General features: G+C 39.7%; 1 pseudogene; it reads left to right on the top strand.

The window, feature by feature from the left end:
- Positions 1 to 8,299: 8,299 nt before the first annotated feature.
- On the top strand, positions 8,300 to 8,577 carry LOC127486837 (translation machinery-associated protein 7 pseudogene; annotated as a pseudogene).
- Positions 8,578 to 9,198: the final 621 nt, after the last annotated feature.

The following is a 9,198-nucleotide window of genomic DNA, read 5'->3' on the forward strand; positions in this document are numbered from 1 at the left end:
TATTATTATTCTTATTTTTTTCTTAATAATACATTATAACAACCTCAATCTGTCAATAAATGTAGCAATAAAACACACTTTCTAATTCCTGCATTATATTTTTGCATGAAATTCCAAAATTCATTGAACCAATCTCCTGTGATAATATTTGTAAAATGTTCAAATATTTACAATCATAAACAAAATTGCGGTGAGCCTCCTTATTTTATTCTGTTTTACACACTTGTCTAGTAATTGTGTTAGGATAAATTGCTAGATCAAACTTTTTGAAATTAATGAATTAATTAACTTTATTTTACTGAAAGAGACACCCACACACAGAGATTTCTTATTTGCTGGTGCATTCCCTAAATGCCTGCAACAGCTAGAGGTGGGCCACGCAGAACTCAGGAACCAGGTGTTCAATCTAGGTCTCCCACGTGGGTTGCGGGAACCCAACTACTTGAGTCATTATCTGCTGCTTACCAAGGTGCGCGTTGGCAAGGAATGGCATCATGAGCAGAGCTGGGACTCAAACTCAGGCACTCTGACATGGGATGCAGGCATCTCAAGAGGTGCCTTTAACTGTCCAGACAAACATCTGTCCCTGGATCAAGCATTTTTATCACATAAACCAGATTGCTCTTCAGTAGTGTGGGTAAAGGTATGTTCCTAACAACAGCGTCTGGGAGTTAGTATTCATTTTCCCTTACTGACTTTTGGTTATTACATACCTTTAAAGTTGCCAATATCCTTGTTAACAATTTTGCCAATAGGTTGATGATATTAATGTGTTGTTTCTGTTTGGTGCATTTTTTTATTTTGTTACTTGTTTTTATTTTAATTTTTAAAAGATCATTTATTTTGAAAGAGTTACAGAGAAAGAGAAAGAGACACAGACAGAGACAGAGAGGGATCTTTCATCTGCTGGTTTACTCCCTAAATAGCTACAACAAAAACCAGGAACCAGGAACGTCTGGTCTCCCACATGAGTGGCAGTGAGATTCTTGGGCCACCTTCAGCTGCTTTTCCCAGGCCTTTAGCGTGGAGCTAGATCAGAAGTGCAGTAGCCAGGAGACAAACCAGCACCCATATGGGATGCAGGCATCGTAGGCAGTAGCTTTACACACTACACAACACTGGTCCCCTTAGAAAGATCAGTGTTTACCGTAGAGAGGTCTAAAAATTATAATGACACTTATGAAGAGAAAAAGAATTTCATAAAGAGTCTGGGAAAGTTTTTGTGTTTCATTAAATTTGGAAGAGGGCTGATATAAGGACTGGGTGCTCCTTCAGTGGTTTCTATATATCTAGCAAGACTGGCTCAGCCTGACAGAGGTCAGAGGAAACGCAGTAAGATCTGGAGAGACTGAGAAAAGACAGGAAGGGAGAGGTACTTGAGGTAAGGGTAAATTGTGTATATTTTATTTTAAAATTTATGTAAACTCTATAATAACTAAAATGCCTTAACAACCTTGAAGTTTCTGTATCAGATTACAGCAGGGAGAGAAAGCATTAAGGAAAACAGGAAAAAAAAAACTTGGAAATGTTAGAAACACACGTCACTAAACACTTTTTAATAATGTCATTTATGGAAACTGAATAAATAAAACTATAATTGTAATGAAAGAACCTCTTGAACGTGTGATGCTGAATGATTGTTTTAACAAAGAAGTTTTCCTTGACTCAAATGGCAATCCACAAGCAGAATCTCTCAGACCAAAATCTTATGGCTTCAGAGTAGATCACTTGATTACATAGACACTGAGATATCTTTTATGAGGCTAAAAGCTTAACCAGCATAGTGTAACTGAGAGAAAAACACAGAGAGAATTTATAGACTTACTGTCAAATCTATTGTTTGGTGGCCTTGTCTACAGACTCCATGGCCCATTCTTTTAAAATAGTTTAGGAATTATAAATTGTACTTTTTGAGGGGACTTAAAATTTTTAATCTAAGGCTAATTATTTTTTGAAAACTATTTTCTGAGTTTAGTATAAATGATTTAAGGCTCTATTTAGCTCTGCATCCTATGGGGTGGGCAGAAAGCATCAGGTGTGAACTCCTGCTCTTTTCTCTACCCAATATTACTTTCATTTTAAATTTCTCCAACTAATATTTTTTTCTGCTTGTTCTACAGATCTAATAACCCTACACCCTACCCCTACTCTCTTGCTGTAAACTACCACACACCCCTAACTCTCATAAGTAAACACACACACACACACACACACACACACACCCCAAACCACTTTTCTCTACTTTCTCTTTCCTTTGAGACCACTTTTTTCTCAGCTTCATTTCCCAAACTACTGAATAATTATCTATTCCCCCGACCCACACCATCCCTAATTACCATCTAGCTTGTTGTCAAGATTGTCTGTGTGGTGGTGGCCCGGATCTTTGGCCTTTCAGACTCTGCTAAACTCTGTGATGAATGCGCCTTCGCAATTCAGAATCCCCCAGCAGCTTATTCCTAGTCCTCTCCTGATGCTCCAGCTACTAACTGTCTGCTTCTTCACTCTCTACATTAAGTCCCCACAGTCCAAAGTCTACAATTCCAGGAGTGCCAAGATATATTTCTAAGATTTTTTTTCTGGATTTCCTTTATAGCATTTACTTAGTTTTGATTTAAGTTCTTATTAAATGCAATCATTTGCTTTTCCTTAAATATACTCTTTACCTCACTCTGTTATTTTGCTTATTCAAGTCCCTATGTCAAGAAATTTTCCCCAAACCCTCATCTTTGTTTATTTCTGTGAAAATTCATTTCACAAGATGAATCATGTAAGGAGTGTGGTGGAGTTCTTTTCATAAATTAAATTTTAAATTTTGAGATAATTATAATTCATATGTGGTTATAAGAAATAGCAGAGTCACTATACCCCTCAAATAAATATATAAAATCTTTTAAAAAAGAGAAATAGCAGACTCAGAATCAACCTCAGGAGTGACAAATTCTTTTTATTAAAGATTTATGCATTTTATTTGAAAGGCAGATTTACATAGAGGGGGGAAGAGACAGAGAGAGAGAGAGAGAGAGAGGGAGAGGGAAAGAGAGAGGGAGAGAGAGAGGCATCTTCCATCCAGTTGTTCACCCCCCTAAATGGCCGCAATGGCAGGAGCTGGGCCAGACTGAAGCCAGGAGCTTCCTCTGGGTCTCCCATGTGGGTGCAGTGGCCCAAAGACTTGAGCTATCATCTGCTGCTTTCCCAAGCCCATTAGCAGGAAGCTAAATTGGAAGTAGAGCAGCTGGGAATCAAACAGGCATCCATATGGGACGCCAGTGTCACAGGTGGCAGCTTAACCCGCTAAGCCAAGAGCGCTGATCCTCCCCCCGACCTTTTTAAAGATTTATTCATTTTTTTGAAAAGGTAGACTTACAAAGAGAGAGAGGGAAAGACAGAAGATCAATTCTTTATTACAAATTAAAAACCAGAAATAAAAGCCAAGCACACCTTTAATAGAATCTTTGTAAATTAAATAGCAATTATTTGTGATCTTTTCCATGTGTCCAATTAATCTGGATTAGAATCAAGACTGTCATTGTTTCCATGAACTTCCAGTAAAGTACTCTCCCTTTAAATGCCATACTCCCAACAAAGCACAAAAGTGGGAAATTAGCTAATGTAGTCATAGCGCATGCTTTTTAGAATTAACTGATTAGGCAGGTATATCTTTCTGGTAATATGGCTATCATTAAAACCATACAGAAAACAATAAATGAGAATAGAGAAGATTGTCTGGGGGTGAGTAGAAATAGTTTTTTGTGTAAGGTAAAATGAGACTTGAAAACCTAAATGCCCCAAGAGTCTTTCTATTCTGTTCTGTTCCATAAATAACATTGTAGAGTTTAAATTAGACAGTTTAATTCTTATTATTCAAGCCTCCTTTATCATGCCTTTACTGTTCCAAGTCCTTCCATTTGGGCACCTCTTAATTATCTGAATGTCCACAGGGAACCAGCTCTGTCTTTTCTGAAAATGTAAAATTCCAGAATGCATTGCCATTTGCCTCTCTAAAAGAAGATATAAAGTTGCATTGGACAAAGGTTTTATTCAGTTTGGGTTTACATAAAGACTTTTAGAAATTAACAGGGCTGAATTCTTGCACTCTCTCATCAATCTCTTGCTGCAGATTCGTCTGAGACACGTAAACGTCACCGTCCTCAACCATGTTGCTCTCAGCAGAAATCTGGAAGGCATCCTTGATAACTCTTCCTCCTTCATCTCTCACATCCAATTCAGCCACCCAGCCCTACTGAATATACCTCTGCAATATAGTAAACTGATATAGTTCTTTCCATTTCCACCATCCACACTCTAGTAGGAATGACTTTATTTCTCACCCAGAAGAATAAAGTCTCTCAATTGAACAATGCACTTCTCTCTCTCACATGCCTACCATTCCACTTTCCTTACAGAAACCCAGGCTGGTTTTACCGTCTGATCACATAGCTCCCTTGCTCAACTATTTTAATGGATTTCTGTTCTGCTTAAGATAAAATCCACAATCTTAAGGCATGGCTCTGCCTGATTTGCATACATATTATACAGTGTTCTTTTGATTGCAAGCAACAGAATTCAGACTTTGATTGATTTTAGGATAAAGATTACAGGAAACTATAACTTAAAAGTTAAACAACGAACACATATGGAGGTAAAGAAACTAAGTGTTCCCCAGGAACCTCAGCAGCGACTGACAGATTTTTCTCTCTGGGGGTGCTGACATTAATGTGATTAGTGTTGTCTCTCTGCTTTCTGAAGTTAATGTCTCAAATGATCATGAGAAGAAACCCAAATGGCATGACCTCTATTGAATTTTTACCCTTGAATCTATGTATTATCTACCCTAGGGTCTAACTTTATGAAGGAAGCTCTATTTTCATCACTGTACAATACATGTTTGACATAGTAGATATTCACTAAGTAGGAATGAATGATCACCTCATTGAATAAATACATAGGGCTTGGCTGGAAGACAGGCCAATTACTACAGACATGACTCATACCAGTGTTTTAGGGTTCACTTCCACGGTTGGGAAGGAGGCGTCCACTGATAAGATAACCTCAGCATAAGCTCCTTGGCCTTACCTTGCTACTTTCCTGCTTACCGTGGGCGCCCTTGGCCTGCTTTCATTCTCCCAAACTGTCAAGCCCTTTCCAGACTTGGGGTCTCTGCATGTCCTATCTACTGTGCCTGCTAAGTTCTTCCACAGTGTGCCAGTTATATATTTGTTGTCTCTCAGCTCCAATTTATCCTTTTTGCTTGTTTTATACACATGTATCTGGACCCTTTAAATGTTTTCCTCTGTCTGCTGACACAATGTTAAGTTCTGACAGTAGAGGGAACCAGAGAGACACCGCAGGAGGCTAAAGATCTTTTCTGGTGTAGATGTCTTCCTGAGGTTCTCCTGAAGCTTTGGGCAAGCTTTCTGAGAGCAGGTTCCTGCCACAGCCACTGCTTCTCTGGTTGTGCGTGGCAGCAAGCAAGTCTCCTGGCATCCACTTTGGGCAGTTCTGTAGCAGAGTGACTCCTGGGAGATACTTCCCCAAGAATAGCTTTCCCTGGAATCCTGGTTGACAGATTTCTGGCACGTTCCAGAGGATGGAGTTCTAGCAGTTTCACTGTTGTGGACCAAAGTGACTTCTCTGTCCTACGGTGACCTCAGACATGAGCTCTCCAACAAGGTCTGAATCATTGTCCTAGTGGTAATGGCTGCTTTGCTCTTTATACATGCCATTCGTCTCTAGAACTTTCTTACTTCTTGCTTGCCAATTCATTTTCACTCCAATCCTCTAGTGTAGTTAATAATGATTTATATCAACCAATCCTATTGAAATTACCATGTGATTTCCCTCTCCTGATTGGACCCAAACTGAAAAACTCTCCACTCTTTCCCAGGCTCATTGTATCCATTATTTAAATGCTAATATCATTTTCTCAGAGACAACTTCCCTAATGCCTCAAATCAAATTGTATTCTTTGATTTTTCCTCCTAGCATATTCTACAATTTAAAATTATGCATTGATGTGTATGGTTAGTATTGCTCTATCTTCCCATCCTACATAATTATCTCTAAGAGAGCAGTATTCTTGTTTATTTTATTTGCTGTTAAAATCTCAGTGCCTATTATAGTACCTGAACCAAAAATGGGTCATTAAATGGAAAAGGGATAAAATATCTATTAAGGTCCTACTATATGCAAGTCACTGTTGGCAATTAAAATTTACATATATGGGGCCGGCACTGTGGTGTAGCGGGTAAAGCCACTGCCTGCAGTGCTGGCATCCCATATGGGCACCAGTTCAAGTCCCGGCTGCTCCACTTCTGATCCAGCTCTTTGCTGTGGCCTGGGAAAGCAGTGGAAGATGGCCCAAGTCCTTGGGCCCCTGCACCCATGTGGGAGATCCAGAAGAAGCTCCTGGCTCCTGGCTTCGGATCGGTGCAGCTCTGGCTGTTGCAGCCAATTGGGGAGTGAACCAGTGGATGAAAAACCTATATCTCTCTCCCTCTCTCTCTCTCTCTCTCTGTGTAACTCAAATAAATAAATAAATCTTCAAAAAAATTACATATAATCCAATCTTTGTTCATAGGCAGTTGACACATATATGAAAAAATAAGACATGCACAAAAAATATAATGCAGTTAAAGGCAAGTTTTAAAGTAATCATACAAATTCTAAGTACTGGTTATTTAAGGACAATCAATTATTTTTTTACTTTTTACAAAAAATTTGTGGGATCAGCGCTGTGGCATACTAGGTTAAGCCTCTGCATGTGGTGCCAGTATCCCTTATGGAACCAGAAGAAGCTCCTGGTTTCAGATTGGCCCAGCTCCGGCCATTGCCACTATTTAGGGAGTGAACCAGTAGATGGACGACCTCTCTCTCTGTTTGCAACTCTGCATCTCAAATAAATAAATAAATCATTAAAAACTTTTTTAAAAATTAAAGGAATTTGCATTTTTTTTCTTTAAGATTTATTTGAAAGGCAGATTGAGAGAGAGAGAAGGAGAAAGAGAGAGATTACATGTGCTGGTTCACTCCCCAAATGGCTGCAATGGTCAGGGCTGGGTCAAGGCAAAGTCAGGAGCCTGAAAGCCATCTGGCTTTCCCACAAATGCGGCAGGGGTCCTAGTATTGGGCCATCTTCTGCTGCTCTCCCAGGCACATCAGAAAGGAGCTGGATGAGAAATGGTGCAGCTGGGACTATAACTGGTCCTCACAGGGGCTGCTGGCACTGCAGGCAGCAGCTGAACTCTGTGCCACAATGCTGGCCCTAAGGCTGCATCTCTTATAAACAGCTCTAACAATTAATTTCTTCTTAGCTAATTGGACATTAACTTACACATCTGAAGAAAGGGAAATGCTTCAAATGAAGATTATGTCTATTAGAAGATTTTTTGATGGATTGATAGCTATTAATTTGCTAGAAAAAATTTAAATCTAGCACTGAAATTTTCATTTCTTCTATTCACATGGGTTTCCTGAAATAGAAGTAATTAGATATACATAGGAGAAAAATTACTGATATTTCTTCTTTTCTAGTATAGAGATTCTCTGGATTAAAGTACTTTGTTTATAGTGCCTTGGTAAGACCTGGCTGTTTTCTGTTTATCCCTATGGTGAGACAGCCTTCTATGGGTGCTTACTTAAGTAGGATCCTGGAGAAATCTCAGAATCACAGATGTGAAGGTTTGGAGGGGTTAATAGTCACATCCTCTTCCTTTACTTCCTCTGATCTGGACATGAGGAAGTGCACTACTCACTCTCAGATCCCTTCCAATTCTTTCTCTGAAAAAGCACATTCCAGAGTAATAATTCCCAGGGTTAAATATGTTTCCTGCTGAGAGTCCATGGTTATTTACCGCATCGCTAGAATCATATATTTTATTCAGAGTATATACTTGATGGGATTTGGAATTTTAAGGTGTAAATGTGTATTAGAGTTGTGATTGTTTAGCTTACCTTTATCATATAATGCAAATTTCCTGGCTTTCAGTTTCTTGATTATAAGGTGAAAAATACGAGATAACATGGAGGATTTATTAATCAATAAATGTGATTCTTGTCTTCCATGTTCAGTGAATTGACAGAGGAAGAAACAAATTTAAAAGTCAGTAGAAATTCATTGTGGTTAATCACTTATAAATCAAAACACACTATTTTCCTACATTTATTATTTCCTAGCATTATTTATTTCCTATTAAATAAAAAACTACCTTCCTTCTATTAAATAAAAGAAGTACCTTCTCTTGCACAGTAAGAGAGGATGGATATTATTCAAGATGCACTGTGTCAGACTGAAAAACGAGGATTTGTTTGATTACAGTCAGGAAAGCTGGCAGCTTGGAAGGGGCAGAGGGTACCATGTCCTCTAGGAAAGGTGGCAAGAAGCAGCCCCTGGAGCAGCCCAAGAAGCTGGTCAGGGAGATGAATGAGGAAGACAAAGCTTTCAAGCAGAAACAAAAATAGGAGAAGTAACTCATGGAGCTAAAAGTGGAGGCCTCCAGGAAGGACCCCTTGGCCACAGGTGCAATTAAGAAATCTGGAAAAAAAAAAAAAATCTGTTGCTTGTGCCTGATGCGATGTTGACCCTTGATTGCATTCCTAATTAAACATCTGAATTCCCTAATTCCCTGCCATAGCATCAGACATAGCCGCCCACCGCTAGAACGAAGTGTTATCTCGGAGCCTCTTGCACATTTACAAATAAACTTGTTTAAAAAAGGGAGGGAAAAAAATCATAAGTGTCTGCCCCCTTAGTTGTTTTCACTCGGCCATTCTTCACTTCCTGAGAATTCAAAGCAAACCCAGTCCAGAATGCTTCCAGAGCCTTTGGTCTTTGTTCTTATATTCGGTATCGCCTGGAATCAGACCAACTCACTGGGACCAGGGGGAGAAGCCGGCAGTGGAAGTTAGACATGCTGGCTGGGTGCTTCGAAACTCCCGACTGAGAGGACGGACCTCACGCACAATGCTCAGTGCCTCCTCTCCTGTCCGCGGATGTGCGGTGGCACCAAGTATGGTCGCGGCAACATTTAGTGCTATTGGATGCAAGATCGTGAAACTACTTGCGGCATGAGCTCCTCAAAGGAGGGCGGAGAAAAAAACGAACCCGAGCACTACAACTCAGATTCGGAACAGCGGCATTTCGCCACGTAGACTGGGAGCTTCCCCCGGGGCTTGCAGCTTCCGGTCCCGACACCCAAACCA

The sequence above is a fragment of the Oryctolagus cuniculus genome, chromosome 14 (assembly GCF_051225735.1).
Source record: "Oryctolagus cuniculus isolate XC-2025 breed Fujian yellow rabbit chromosome 14, ASM5122573v1, whole genome shotgun sequence".
NCBI classification, from domain to species: Eukaryota; Metazoa; Chordata; class Mammalia; order Lagomorpha; family Leporidae; genus Oryctolagus; species Oryctolagus cuniculus.